The sequence below is a fragment of the Herpailurus yagouaroundi genome, unplaced genomic scaffold, assembly GCF_014898765.1.
Source record: "Herpailurus yagouaroundi ecotype Mexico unplaced genomic scaffold, PumYag 569, whole genome shotgun sequence".
NCBI lineage: Eukaryota > Metazoa > Chordata > Mammalia > Carnivora > Felidae > Herpailurus > Herpailurus yagouaroundi.
The window spans coordinates 6,076,865-6,091,358 of record NW_024412786.1 but is presented as its reverse complement, the minus strand read 5'-3'; the positions used below and the strand labels follow the sequence as shown (position 1 = coordinate 6,091,358).

Below are 14,494 nucleotides of genomic sequence, written 5' to 3'. Positions count from 1 at the left end.
GGCGGAGCGCAGGAGGAGCGGGCCCGGCTGCGCGTCGCCGGCGTCAACGTGCCCGACGTCGGGCGCGTCGGCGTGGCGTCAGCGCCGAGCGCCGCAGGCCGGCCCCGCCCCCTGCGAGGAGAGCCGCGGAGGCCGAGTGCGCAAGCGCCGCCCTCTCGGGTGGGCGGGGCGGGCCTCCCGGGAGCCGATTGGCTGGGTGCCGCCGGAGCCCCGCCCCTGCCCAGGTAGCGGGTTGGGAGGGGGGCTCCCCCCGCGGGAGCCACCTCTGGGCGGAGATCCGGCTCCCCGAGGGCACCTGCGCCACGTAACCCCCTACAGCCGCGGGGACGCCGAAAGCCGTTACCGAGCGTCCTCTGTGCATCAGGTTCTGCGTCAGACCCTTCCCAGACGCCACGTCCACACACCTTACCGGACGGCGCGCCCAGGCGCGAGTCACCTGCTGGCGGCGGCTCCTGGGGACAGACGCACCAGGACACGCGGTTTCTATGTAGGGCCCCCTCTCCGAGGCTTACCTGCTATACCTGCGGAGGCCCAGGCGGGCCGCGCAGGATGCGGAGGCTCCTGGGCGCTGCGCGGGGAGTGCAGGCTCTGGAGCCAGGCCCAGCTGGTTCAACTCCCAGCACGTGCTTCAACCTGCAGTGTGGGCCTGGGCAACTCAGGAGAGCCCGCTGGGACTCAGCGCCTCATCTGCAGGATGGAAAAACGACACAGACCTGCCCGACGGCTGTTATCTCAAGGCCAAAGGGTGGTCATTCTCACCCTTGTCCTTATTCATGTTCACGTTTTGCACTTAACCTTTTGAAAACACCTGTTACGAGCCAAGTGCCGTGCTAGATCTTGCAGACGCAGAGGATGATAGATACATCTTTAACAATTTAAAGCAGATGCTCCCCCTTCACAGTTTGACGTCTGGAGCACAAACTCTTCACAAGGCAAAATGTCAGAGCATTGCCGCCGCCGGGCGCCACCGGCTACTGACTGCCCGTGGGGAGGCAGCCGGGAGCCCCTGAACTAACCCAAGTGTAAGTGAAGTTGGCATGGGGAGCCGGTGAACCCTTCTAAGGCAGATGCCTCGATTCCCGTTGTGAGCTCACCAAGAATGGGCGTTGCCTCCTATGGGCTTTATCTCCTTGGGTCCGGAACCACACCTTTCTTTCATTCATGTATTCACTCATTGAACAAACATTGACTACACATAAATACGAATTTGCACCCCCTGACCCAGGGTCTGGAGCAGAGGGAAACTTCCAGCTCTACTCAAGTGCACCAGCTTAATTCATCCAGCCAGTATTTGCACCACACTCAAAGTATCTGTCTCCCGAGAAATCGACACGATGCCAATATTTAGTTCAGCGGAGTGGAATGTTCATTTCATGAACAGGTGCAGAACTCCCTGAGCCAGGCACGGTCCAGGTTTGGGGAACACAGAGCTGTTGAAAATACTGCTTCCCCCAGTTCGCAGCCTGGAGGGGAGAAGAGAAACAGACCATCACAATGTCTGTTACAAATGTCATGTTGCAAGTATGTAACTGAGTGCGCGGGACCCCACAGTCCGGGAGAACCAACTCTTCAGCCGGCATCACAGAACGGGCTTCACAAAGGAGGTGACATCAGAGCTGCATCTGGAAGGATGAGTGGTTTACCAGGCACAGAAGGGAGAAGCCCAATTGGTACGGCTCCAGGAAAGTGAGATCCCAGATTTCACCATTTATATGCATGCATTCATTCATCTCCCCCAGATGGCAAAACCAGTCAGAGGAAAATTGTAAACAACTTCAATGGCCCCCAAAAAGAGACTGATGAAATCTTTGCACTTTCAGGGCGCCTGGGTGGCTCAGTCAGCGAAGCATCCGACTCCTGAATTCACCTCAGGTCATGATCCCAGGGTCGTGGGATCAAGGCCCAAATCCAGTTCCTCACGAAGCATGGAGCCTACTTAAGATTCTCTCTCTCTGTCTCTCTCTCTCTCCCCCCTCTGCCTTGCTCTCTCTCAAAAAAAAAAAAAAAAAAAAAAGAATGAATCATGGCAAATGGCTTTGGGGAGGTTAAAATGACTTTTATATGTATCTATACCACCCAACTATAAACTATTTTCACAAAGTATTTATCCCAGAAATATTTGGGAGATTGGGTGGCTTCCTTGTAAGGTTCAGGCAGGAAAACAACGAACGGGGAAAATGTTTTCATTCCAATTCTGTGGATGGCTCGATAAAGAAAGTACGGTACTACAGGCGCGGAGGGGATAGATAGTTCACACTGTGCCCAGGGTTGTGTTTTTGCAGGTGTAACCACCACAGCCTCAGCTCTCTGGATGATGTGGTTTTTGTCATCCTGGAGCATGACCCAGGCCACCTCTCCTTTCTAGACCTGCAAACAGCTCAAGAGAAGGGTTCTTCTAAGGTCTGAGAGTGTCCCCCGTCTCTCTAGAGTATGAAAAACGGGGCCCTGGGTGGCTCAGTCAGTTAAGTATCCAACTTCGGCTCAGGTCATGATTTCACAGTTCGTGGGTTTGAGTCCCACATCGGGCTCTGGGCTGACAGCTCAGAGCCTGGAGCCTGCTTCAGATCTGTGTCTCCCTCTCTCTCTCTTGGCCCCTCCCTCGCTAGTGCCCTGTCTCTCTCAGTCTCTCAAAAATAAACATTAAAATTTTTTCTAGAATATGTAAAACAGCCTAATGAAGGGTGGGGTGACAATATGGTTCTGGGAAGCTCTGAACTGGGGGTGGTTGGCGGAAGATGCGACCGCCTGTTCAAGAGGAGGAAACCAAAGCCCGGAGATGCCAAAAAGGGTTTGCCCACAGGCCCCCAGTTAGTTTAGAGCAGATTCGGAACTGGAGCCATTAGTGAACTGGGGGCTTTCGGTTCCTGATCCAGTCACTGTACTGTTAGGACCAAGGAGTGGTCGCTTGAAGGGAACACCAAAGAGTAGGCATTCTATCGGTGGGTCTCCAGTGCTGCCCAGGTAATCCAGTCCCTGTGGGAGAGGTAGGGGCCCTGGGCTTGGTGACTTCAGTCATCAGAGTCAACCTAGTTTGGGCTTCTCGTGTGTTCCTGCTAAGGTGGTGATCAGTGAACAGGAAGAGAAAGAAAGAGAACCGTTTCACTTGTTTGGCTCATTTAGTTCTTTTTATTTATTTATTTTGAGGGGGAGAGAGAGAGAGAGAGAGAGAGCACATGCGCAAGTGAGGGAGGGGCAGAGAGAGAAAGAGAGAATCCCAAGCAGGCTCTGCGCTGTCCAGACCTGAAATCAAGAGTCGGACCCTCAACTACTGAGCCACCCAGACACCCCTCATCCAGTTGTTAAAGTAATTCCCCCACGTGGCTGTCCCTGTGCCCTGCTCATTATGCAGATGAGGAAACTGAAGGCCAAGAGGTTGGTAAGCAGGAGAGACTGTCAGCCAGAATGTTCCGGTTGCCGTGGCAATTCCATTTCTCACGGTCAACCAGCCCTGAAGTTTTTGATCCGTGGATGAGCCACTCAGGAGGTTAGTGGATGTGTGCTCACCCCTGTGAGAGCAGATGGGGAAATCACAGTTGCAGAACCTTCTGTGGAGACCCATGTCCCCCCAGAGCCTCACTCGACCCTCACGGGCGCATCCTACATCCTTTTACGATGAGGCCACTGAGGCTCGAGAGGTTAGCTTGCTTCTCCGGTTTATAATTTGCCTAGAGCTTGGTCTTGAACCCGAGACTGCCTCCAAAGCCAGCGTTCTGGATGCTACATCAAAAGGTGTCCCCGGACCCCCAAAGCTGGGGACAAGACCCCTGGACCAGCGCCAGACCACTGAGGTACTGACCCCAACGCCCGCTGAGGGTCCGGGGGCCTCTCAGCCACCTCGTCTGAAATGGGCCACTCTGTCTCAGCACGATGCCAGGCACAGGGAGCCGCCGGCTCCTAGAGCATCTCGAGGCTTCCCCCACGATGTACATTTTGAAAGCAAGTCATAAGCTTCTTGCAGTTTGTTTCTCTTGACAGCTTCACTGTGTTGATCAGACGGAGCCCATCGTAAAAATGCCCAGGGGAAGGGCCCAGAGAGGTAGCTCAAAGTCTCCGAGGGCTTGGCTGGAGCCCAGCCCTCACCTCTACCTTGACCTTGGGCGAGGCCCGTAGCCCGTACTGAGCCTCGTATCCTCATCTGGCAGTCAGGGATGATGGCGGCCACCCGAACCAGCACGCGGGGCCTTCCGGAGACTCGCGACAGGAAATGAGACGTGACTGCCCCGGACCCACACTGGGCGGGCTCCCTGCCGGGTCACCATTTCCCTCTGTGAACGGTGCTTTCTCGCAGTCGCTATAAACGTAGACTCTGGAGCTGGGCGGTCTGCTTCAAACCCTGGTGGGGCTTCTTTTTGCCATGGCTGTGTGCTCTCAGGCAAGTTGCTTGCACTCTCTGGGCCTCGGTTTCCTCGTTCCTGAAGCGAGGGTGATAGTGCTGCCTCAGAGGGTGGCTGTGAGGGTGAAGTGAGCCGGGAAAGACGTACAGGAGGTCATTGCTAGCGGAAGTCGTCTCATCTGGGCCTGGCCCAACCCCCTGGGGGGGATCGGGATTGGTCCCAGTCCACTGCCTGTTCTCATCAGTGCCACGTAGGGGACCGCGTGTGGGGTCTTCTGGAACTTTCCTCTGTGGCAAACGAGAGAGCTGTGCGGGGAGAGAGCCCGGCCACCGCCCTTTCCCGTTTGCAGCTTGTCCTGGAGGACGTGTGGCCGGGTGCCGTGACAGCCGTCTTGAGCCCACAGGACGTCTTGAGACAGTGCCCAGCGTGTTTCCAGACAGGGGTTTCTTCCCAAAATCTCTCGGAAAGGTCGTGTGTTCCCCAACCCCAACGAGCCAGAAAGACCGATCAAGGAATCCAGAAAAAGGGAAAGGTAGATGATGGCTCTCCTTGTGGAGTTAAACTTGATCGCCACGCGGAGGCCAGTGGCCCGTCAGATCAAAGCAAGGATGGGAAACGCTGCCACGCGAACTGAAGGGCAGGGTTGAGAGCTCAGAGCTGGAGAGAAGTGGCGTTTGGGGCACACGCAAACGGCACCAACCTCCGTTGCTCGCCGCTGGGCCTTCACACCATAAGCGCCCGCTCTTGGCCCGGCCTCTGCCGCTGATGAGTTGTCCTTGCACGTGAGTTAAATATGAACGCGTTTACACACGCGGTATGCTTCAAACAGATCCTGTGAGTGGTTTGCTACGGAAGAAGCAGCTGCAGTGCTCAACTGGTTATTTCAGGGCGTATGTCGTGCCGGTCGGCTTGCTGGGAGACCTAAACGGCACGTTACTCGAATCCACTCCGTGACACTCGCTGGCATCCGGCAGCGTTCAAAGAGTCACGGCGGGCTACCGTGCCTTGTCACGCACATGAAATACTTGTGTTGTTAAAACACCACCTCATGGGGGAGCCGGGAGGACGTCGGGCTGCGTGAAAAAAGCCCGTCACCGAAGGGAAGTTTCGCATACGAGGGGTCCCTGGACCGGTCGACTTCACAGAGACAGGGAGTGGACGGCGGGCGCCGAGGCTGGGGAGGGACGGGAGTGAGGGTCTCACGGAGACAGACAGTCAGCCTGGGGCGATGGAACGTTCTGGAGACGGATGGTGGTGATGGCCACGCGACGGTGTGAACGTGCTTTAATGCCACCGAGCTCCACACTTAAAAATGGCCGAGACGGTAAATTTCGCGTTAGGTATTTTCTATCACGATGAGAGAAAGCCACCGAGTCTCTTTCCCAACCTAACGGTGCTTTGCACCCACTCCTAAAGATTTGACTAGTATCGATGACAAATGAAAGAGCAGCCCAGACGCTGGAGATACATCAGTGGATCAAGACGTCAGAACTCCGCGTCTGGGCGCCGAAGGGGGTGAATGAACCGACCACCCACATCTGCTTTGAAAACAGAATGCGCTTTGGCCAGCGAGCGCTCTGGAGACAGGCTCACATCGGGCCATCGCCTAAGTCAAGAGGAGGTGAGGCTGCCGTTGGGCTTACAGCTCCTCTCCGGCCTCCTGCTTCTCCCATTAAGTGGGAAAGGAAATGAGCTTCCGGGGAGAAGCCGGAGAGAGGCAGACAGATGGGAACTGGGGATCGATTAACTGATGAATCCACGTGTTAAGCTAAGAGCTCTAACGCGCATTTTGGATCTTCGTCTCGGAGAGTGTGGTTGTCGGTCTTCACTGCCGATGCCAAGTGAATTTAGAACCAAGGGTGTGGGACCCCGGTCATGTTGGATCAGGACCCACCCAGAGGACCTTAAAGCATCTCTTCAAAGACCCAAACTCCAAATACAGTCACATTCTGAGGTCCAGGAGGTTAGGACTCCAACACAGAAATTTGGGGGGGGGGGGGACAAGTCAGCCCCTGACAGCCTGCCTCCGCAGTGCCCTTGGCTTTGGACAGCACAGATACCCTGATAACCTTCCCCCACGTCCAGTGTCGCCTCCCGCCCAACCATTTTTCCATTTTCACGGCGCGACGCTTGACTCGCGTAAACCAGACGGGCCAGGCTGGGACTCGAGGGGTTGCAGGATACAGTTTACTGCCTCAAGAGACTTGTGAAAATGAATCTAGAAACGCTCAAGCTGGGGGCAGATTCTCCAGTCCTCATCAGTAAATTGTATTTTTCACTTTCACGCCTGGAGAACGTGTCGTTTCTTTACACAACATCGTGGAGAGTCGCCTTTGAGCCTAGCTGGCAGGTGACTTACTCCTGGCTGTTGTGTTTCTCTAACTGTGCGTTCACAGCGAGTTTAGGGAGGAATCTGTGACTTTCTTGTGCTTCGTAGATTCTCGCACGTCGGATCCTTATTCCAGGCTCCTGCTTTCATGTGACGTGTGACTTTCGATCAAAGGAAGTGCGTGGGTCAGATCCCACGTGAAAAGAAAGACCTCCCCATGCGTGAGGCAGATCTGCTTCCAACGAATGGGGCCTCGGCAGCCTGCTCCAGCCGTCCCACGGGGGTGCCTTCCCCCCCCCCCCACGCCGCCCTCCTCCCCTGCCCCCTGCCTTGGATCTCGCCCTTGCCCACTGCCCTCCACTTGTGCATCATCTCCCGGCCCCAGGATGACGAAATGATTGTTGGAGATTGTTGCAGAACATTCCCAGAACCTGCTGGCTGGGACCCAGAACACAGGAAGGGAAAGAGTCCCTGTTCTTGGACGGTGGGGGAGGGGCGGGAGGCGGTGGTTGATTTGGATGGAGATGCTCACCTCTGTGCTTCCCCTGGGCCAGGCAAGGCGGCGGCGGCCGTGGGTCCTGATGAAGCCGGGAAGGCCCGAACGAGGCATGGGGAGCAGCGTGTGGGAACAGGGCCCAGGGAAGGAGCTTCCGAGCTCCTGGAAGAAGCAAGGGCCGCGTCCTCCCGATCGACCAGCCAACCCCAGCTGAGACCGCTCCAACCGGAACAGAAACAGCCCCGAGCTTGTGTGCCGGGAACGCTGTGCCAATGGATTTCCGAGACCGGATTCCCTGAGAAGGGGCAGCCTGGGTCCTGGGAATGCACAGGCTGGGGGCTGCCTCCCCTCCCCCACCCCCCACCCCATCCAGCTTCATACAAATTCTTCGCGCTCGCTGGCTCGGGCTTTTTGATGAGGCAGAAGGAGGACTTGGGGTATCTTTCGGGGATTTGCGGGAGTTTCCCCAGCGTGGAAGGTTGCGGAGTTGGAGGGTCCTTCACGCTGCCGGCCGAAGTCCCTTTCCCAAGTGTGAGCACAGAGAAGGCTGTAGCAGGTGGGAAGAGGGGCCCAGGGCAGGGTCCTCAACCCCAGCTGTGCGCAGGGCCCCTGCGGCAGTCAGTCCCTCCGTCTGTCCCTCTGTCTTGATCTCGAGCGCAGAGCGGGAGCTCAGTTGTGGACCAGTCGCCGCTCAGTCAAGGGGGCAGGACCCGTGACGGTGACCGTGGCTTGCCTGCTGCTCTCTGCGGCTGTAGGAGAGGGCCCAGCGAGGCCATCTGGAGTAATCCCTTCCTCCTGGGCTGGTGGGGTGCCCTGCTGTGACCCGGCCCACCATGCAGCCTCCTTAGGACCGGGCTAAGAAGGGCCCAGGTCACCCACGCCGGACCTCGCGCATTCAGTCCGCAGGGACCTCTGAGGGCCTGCAAGGCGGGAAGGAAGAGAACAGGCAGGATCCCCGGGGGAGACAAGCCCTAAGCAAGTCACTACCCACCTTGTTTCTTTCATGACGAGGACAGGATACGAGGAGAATGGACGGCAGCGGTAAACGGCACGGGCCCCTCCAGGCTGGTCTGAGGGCGGAGGGTGCTGTGGATGGCAATGCGGGCGGAACCGGCCACCCCCCCCTTCGTGCCCGTCCACATCCTAACCCCCAGCAGGCTCCCAGCAGCCTGAACCCCATCCCTCCGCCTCCACTGCACTGAGCAGCTGGGGTACCTAGAAGCCCAAGACGAGGCCCCCACCCCGCGGACAGGCGGCACCAGGGACATGCCCTAAACTGTTTGATGGAGCACCCCAACAACTAAGTAAATTTCGAGCGCATTCCTCTCTGTAGTGGGTGAACAGAGGCCCTTAAAAGATACATCCGTGCCCTAAGCCCCCACCCCTGCGAATGCACGCTTCTTTAGGATACGGGGCTTTGCGGATGGAATCGCGTTAGGGATGTCAAGGTGAGACCGGCGCGCCCCACACGGTTTGGCTGTGCCTTTATAAAGGGCGAGGGGGCGCCTGGGTGGCTCAGTCGGTTGGGCGTCCGACTTCAGCCAGGTCACGATCTCACGGTCCGTGAGTTCGAGCCCCGCGTCGGGCTCTGGGCTGACCGCTCGGAACCTGGAGCCTGCTTCAGGTTCTGTGTCTCCCTCTCTCTCTGCCCCTCCCCTGTTCATGCTCTGTCTCTCTCTGTCTCAAAAAAATAAAATAAAATAAAATAAAATAAAATAAAATAAAAAGGGACGAGAACGCAGACACCCCGGGAAGAAGGCCGCGTGAGGACGGAGGCAGAGGCCAGGGCCGTGGCCACGGCCGGCAGCACAGGGGTTGTGGCCAGCACGGAAAGCCGGGAGCGGGGCCCGGACACCGTCTCCCCCCGGCAGCCCCGCAGGAGACCACCGACCCTGCCCACACCCGGATTTCGGGCCCCCGGCCTCAGAGAGACGTGAGAGAATGTGTTTCTGCTGTTTTAAGCCGTCCAGTTTGTGGCCGTTGGTGAGAAGAAACGAATACAACGTAATACACGTGTATTTCTGTGCCCACACGGGAAACATGAACGCTCTGTGTTCGTATCCTGTGTCCCGTGAAACCAGAAAGCAGCTGGCAAGAAGCGGGAGGAACACGGAAAGGGGGAAGGCGGGAGTGAAATCGGGGCGCGGGGTCACCTGCGGGGCGAGCGGCCGTGGGTCGGAGCCGGAGGGCTGGCGGGTCCTGGCGCGGCTCACTTCTGTCCGAAGCGGGAGGTGTGGCGCCCGCGTCACCTGCCCGCCCCCCTCTGTTCTCTTGTGTGAATGAACGACTCCTTAGTAACCGACTGTTTTCAAGGGCACAGGACTTGGAGTCAGGTGCCGAGTTCATTTCCTGGCACGTTCTGGCCTGTGGCTTGGGTACGTCTCCCAAGCTCTCTGGGCCTCAGTTTCCTCACCTGCCACATGGGGGGAGGTGACGGTACCCTGTCACACAAGTGGAGGGGTGGAGCGTGCCTTGTCGGTCCCCCAGGGACGGGGCGAGACCCCCGTGGGGAGGGCAGGTCCTTTCTAGTAAGAGACAAGAATGACTGACCCTTTCTGTCGTATAACCTAATGCTTTTTCACATCGGGACTTAGCCCTTTGTGTAAACACCTTGACCTCAGACAGGGGCGGCCTTGCCACTTTTGCTTAAAGGCGAAAATGCTCACTGAGCCACATCTACGTCCCTGTGGGTGGCTGAAAAACAGGTTCTCTCTGCCCCTGACCTACTTCTCACCGGGTCATGTCAACTCTGAGAACCGGAAGGTGACTATGGCTGCCCCCACGCCCGCCCCTCCCCCACAGGACGGCTTTCCTCCTGCGCGAATATTCCCAGGCAATGGCCAGCACCTGCAGGGTGGCAAAGGTGGCTGGGGCAGGGGAGGTGTGGGACCCGGGGAGTCCCCCAAGGCCTGCCGCTCCGTCTCAGCTCTACAAGCCACCCTGGCGCCCAGAGAGCCTCCCCGCAGCAGTGCCGGCTGAGTCACAGCACGTCCTTCCCTGGCTTCCGACACACTGGGAATAAAACCCACAGCCCACCCAGCTCCACTCCTACTGGCCTTTGTGGCCCTCAAACCTGCCACACTGGCTCCTGCCCCGGGGCCTTTGCACTTGCTGCTTGTCCTTGCCCAGAACACTCTGAGCAGGCCCTTTACACGACCGGCAGCTCCCAGTCACTGAGTCCCCGCACCATGAAGCCTCCTCTCCCAGGAGGTCGCCCTGCCACACAGCCCCCCTTCGTCCAGCCTGCCCCTGCCTCTGCTCCGTCTGACACAGGAGCGCTTTGCGCCATCACTGGCTGGATGCGAGCCCGGCGCGGGGGGTGGAAGCCAGGAGCCTGGGGCAGTGAGGCGATGAGCTCCATGAGCTCGGTCCCCAGAGCCGAAGGAGAGAGAGAGAACAGGCCAATTCCCGTCCCAGCTCTCGTAAGCCCATGATGTTCTGTGAGGCCAGGTATGGAGGACGCCAAGTGGGCAAGGACACGTGGCCTCAGCCCTCAAGGAGCCGAAATTCCGTTGGCAGAGACAGAAGGCAGGGGAGGGAGATGAGGGTAGGGCGTTTTCTAGGAGCACAGGGGAAGTCGCCATAGCAGGCCCGTGGGAAGCAGGGTGGTCTTCCTGGAAGAAGCAACTTCGAAGGCAGGACAGAAAGGATAAGAGTTGGTGCCTTGAGGAAGTGGGGCGGGAGGTCCCGGCAGAGGGACAAGCCAGCCCAAAGAGCTGCGGAAGAGGGGGAAGGGGGCTAGAAGGGGGCTCCTCCCTACCAACCCCTTTCCCACGGCCGGCAGCGGGCTCCGCCCTGCCCCAGCTGCCAGCTCAGCCCCGGGGGAGTGTGGGAGGCAGCCCTCCCGCTGGCCATGCGGCAACTTGCTGGGGATGGAAGAAAGATCAAGAAGCCGTCTACCAAAGACTGAGCAAACCAGACCAGACCAGAAAACCTCGCTGCTGCGGCCCAGGTGAACGGGACAGGCCCGTGTGCTTCCTCCAGGGCCTTCGCTGGACAAAGCCCGTCTGAGGCGGGAGGCGGGGAGAGGACAAGGAGGCCGGCGGGCAGGGCCCAAGTCCCAGATCCAGACAGACGTCCGCAGCCACTCTGACGCCTGGAGGCACTTGGCTTCAGGTGTGCACCTGCCCTTCGGACCCCAGCACCCAGGCCCCGTCCTGTCCACGCGGCCCCAGGCGAGGCCAGACCCCAGACGACAGGCCCCGGGCAAGACGGCCTCCAGGCCCCCCTGCCCCCGACACGGGCCCATGCCATTCCGGCCTGTCGGCTGAGGACAAGGGGCGGGGTCCAAAGCCACGCCGTCTGCGGCTCTGTGAGCACGGGGTCCGGATCTGGGTCCTCCCTCCCCTACCTCCCGTGCCGACGTGCGTGGGCGACTCGGCCTCTCCGTGCCTTGGTTTCCTCAACTGCCTCGCGGGGGTCACCGCCACGCTCCCGCAGCACTCTTAGGGCCGCAGCAGTCCGCCACAGGGTTCGATGGGCCGGTCCAGGCGAGCGAGCGAAGCGGGCACACAGCACCCCACGCACATTAGGGGTCCATGGGGCTCCTAGGCCCCCAGGGCCGGGAGCACGGACCCTCTCTGGGGGCTGCCTACCCACAGGCCGGGCCTGGGAGTTGCAGAAGACAAAGAGAGACCTTGGGGACAGAGGTCTTGCCAAGCGAAGGCAGGGGCCGGGGAACCGAGATAAAAGCAGTCGATGGGAGTGGGAGGCACCCCCAGGCGACATCTCGGCAAGGTCCCTGCAGCCAAGTGTCCCCCGAGGGGCAGGTGCACTGTGGTTCATTATCGCTCCTCTCTCCACGCTCCGCACGCATGGTCCTGTCCCAGGGACGGAGAGTGAAGGTGGTAAGTGAGTGGTGGGCGGGGACGCCCTCTCCAACCCTGGGGACCTGGGACACATGCTAGGTCAGTGCCCGCCGGGAGGCCGGGCCCAGCTCGCCCGCCCGCTCACCCCCACGTGCTCCGTGTCCGCTCAGTGCCTGAGCCCCCTCTCCTGTCCTTTTGTACCCTCCCCCCCAACCCCGGGCAATGGTACCTTCTAGATGCTGGTGGCCCCTGTACAGGTTGAGCAGTGCTCCCCCCACCCCCCCGGTTCACACCCACCTGGGACCTCAGGCTATAAGCCTATTTAGAAATGAGTGTTTACAGATATAATTAGTTAAGACGAGGTCACCCTGGAGTAGGGTGCACCCTAAACCCAGTGACTGGTGTCCCTGTACGGGGACCGAGTGACGACACACAGGGAGGAAGGCCACGTGCCCCTCCAGAGGCCGAGACTGGAGGGACGCAGCTACGAGCAGGGGACCCCTAGATTTGTCAAAAGCCACCAGGGGCGGGAAGAGGCAAGGAAGGGTTCTTCTCTGGAGCCCTTGCAGGGAGCGCGGCCCCACGGACACTCTGATTCAGGACTTCTGCGTCTGGAAGCCGTCTTCCGGCACCCGGTTTGTGGTCATTCGTTGCGGCCTCCCCAGGACCCTCAGGCAGGCCCCCGTCTGCCCCGGACCACGACCTGTCTCCCGAACCTCACACCTGCATTTCCACCTGCCTGCCGGGCCACTCCTCTCTCTCTCTCGACATCTGTTCCCACTCTGGGACTCCTCGCCTCGGGGGCTGCACCACCGGCCTCCCGACCCAGAGCCCAGCCGTCGCTGGACCCCTCCCAGCGCCCCCACCCCCGACCTCCAGTGACTCATCAAGCCCTTCGAATTCCGCCTCCCGCGTCTTTCTTGGACACCAGAGAGTCGTGACCCAACGCAACCCTGGAAACCTGATGCGTCCTTGGCTTTCAAAACAAAACCCAACTGTAAACGCTATCCCTGAAATTAAGTGGGGAAGTGTGCGCACAGACTGGACAGGAGATGCCGTTGAGTTTCCAGCAGGGCCCTGGTCTGTGGTGAAGGAGGAACGTGCCCTCGCTCCAGGAGAGGCGGCGGGAGGGGCTGGGGACGGCAGCAGCATGCAGCGACCTACTTTCAAACGCTCAGGACAAGGAAATCTGCCTGTCTTGCCCTTTGCCTGTTGAGAGAAGGCAAAGGGGCAGGGAAGCGTGTTAATGATTGCTGAATCCAGGTGGAGACAAACAGCGTCGCTCTGCTGTTTTCGTCTTGTGGAAGGGTGTGAACCTATGTCGTAAAAAGTGGAGGGGCGCCTGGGGGGCTCGGTCGGTCGGGCGACCGACTTCAGCTCAGGTCATGGTCTCACGGTCCATGGGTTCGAGCCCCGCGTCGGGCTCTGTGCTGACGGCTCGGAGCCTGGAACCTGCTTTAGGTTCTGTGTCTCCCTCTCTCTCGGCCCCTCCCCTCCACCCCCACTCATGCTCTCTCTCTCTCTGTCTCAAAAATAAATAAACATTAAAAAAAAACCTTTTTTTTTTTAAGTGGAGGGGAGAGCTTAGCCCCTTCTCCAGACCCCTGCCACCTGCCGCTGCCCGTGCCTTCTCTGCTCCAGCTTTCCAGCTGGCTCCCTTCCTGTTCACCCCCACCTGCCATCCACTCCAGCCCGCCGTCCACACTGCAGCTGCACTGGCCTCCCCCAAACCAGAGCCTATCATGCCCTTCCTGGCTTGAAGCCCTCCGAGCCTGCTCTTGGGACAAAGTGCAAATTCCTTAAGTGGCCTACGAGGTCCTTTGTTATCCCTCCAGGCCCACACTGCTCTCCACCTACCTTCTCTCCGCCTACCCTTCACAGGGATGTCCTTCCCTCCATCTCCACCTGCTTGTTCCACCTCCAGGTGTCCACTTAGACGCCCCCTTTCTTCCAGTCGTGTGTTTGCACCACGTGCTCTATGGAGCACATTTGCTCTGCACGTGATCTACCAAAGCTCAGATGCTGCAGATACTTTCCGAGGGCATTTCTCTTCCGCCTGACAGAATCTCCCTGAGGAAAGGAACTGACACTGAGTCATTATCTCCCACCAGGCAGAGGACTTGGCACACTGTGAGTATCAATAAATAGCCAATGAGTGGATGAGCATATTGGGGCTGGGTGGATGGACGAATGGACGGATGGATGGATGGATGGATGGACAGATGGATGGATGGACAGATGGATGGATGGGTGGATGGATGGACGGATGGACGAATGGACGGATGGATGGATGGATGGATGGATGGACGGATGGATGGATGGGTGGATGGATGGACGGATGGACGAATGGACGGATGGATGGATGGATGGACGGATGGATGGATGGGTGGATGGGTGGACGGGTGGACGGATGGACGGATGGATGGATGGATGGACACGTGAATGAGTGGATGGGCAGATGGATGGACAGATGTATGGATGTATGGATGTATGGACAGATGGATGGATGGGTGGATGGATGGATGGA

At 58.8% G+C, this 14,494-nt stretch overlaps 1 long non-coding RNA gene across 1 annotated transcript; it reads left to right on the top strand.

The window, feature by feature from the left end:
- Nucleotides 1-174: 174 nt before the first annotated feature.
- On the top strand, nucleotides 175-8,705 carry LOC121023868 (uncharacterized). Its single transcript, XR_005787525.1, has 3 exons — nucleotides 175-1,765; nucleotides 3,976-5,366; nucleotides 8,659-8,705. It is a non-coding gene; the product is annotated as an uncharacterized LOC121023868 (long non-coding RNA).
- Nucleotides 8,706-14,494: the final 5,789 nt, after the last annotated feature.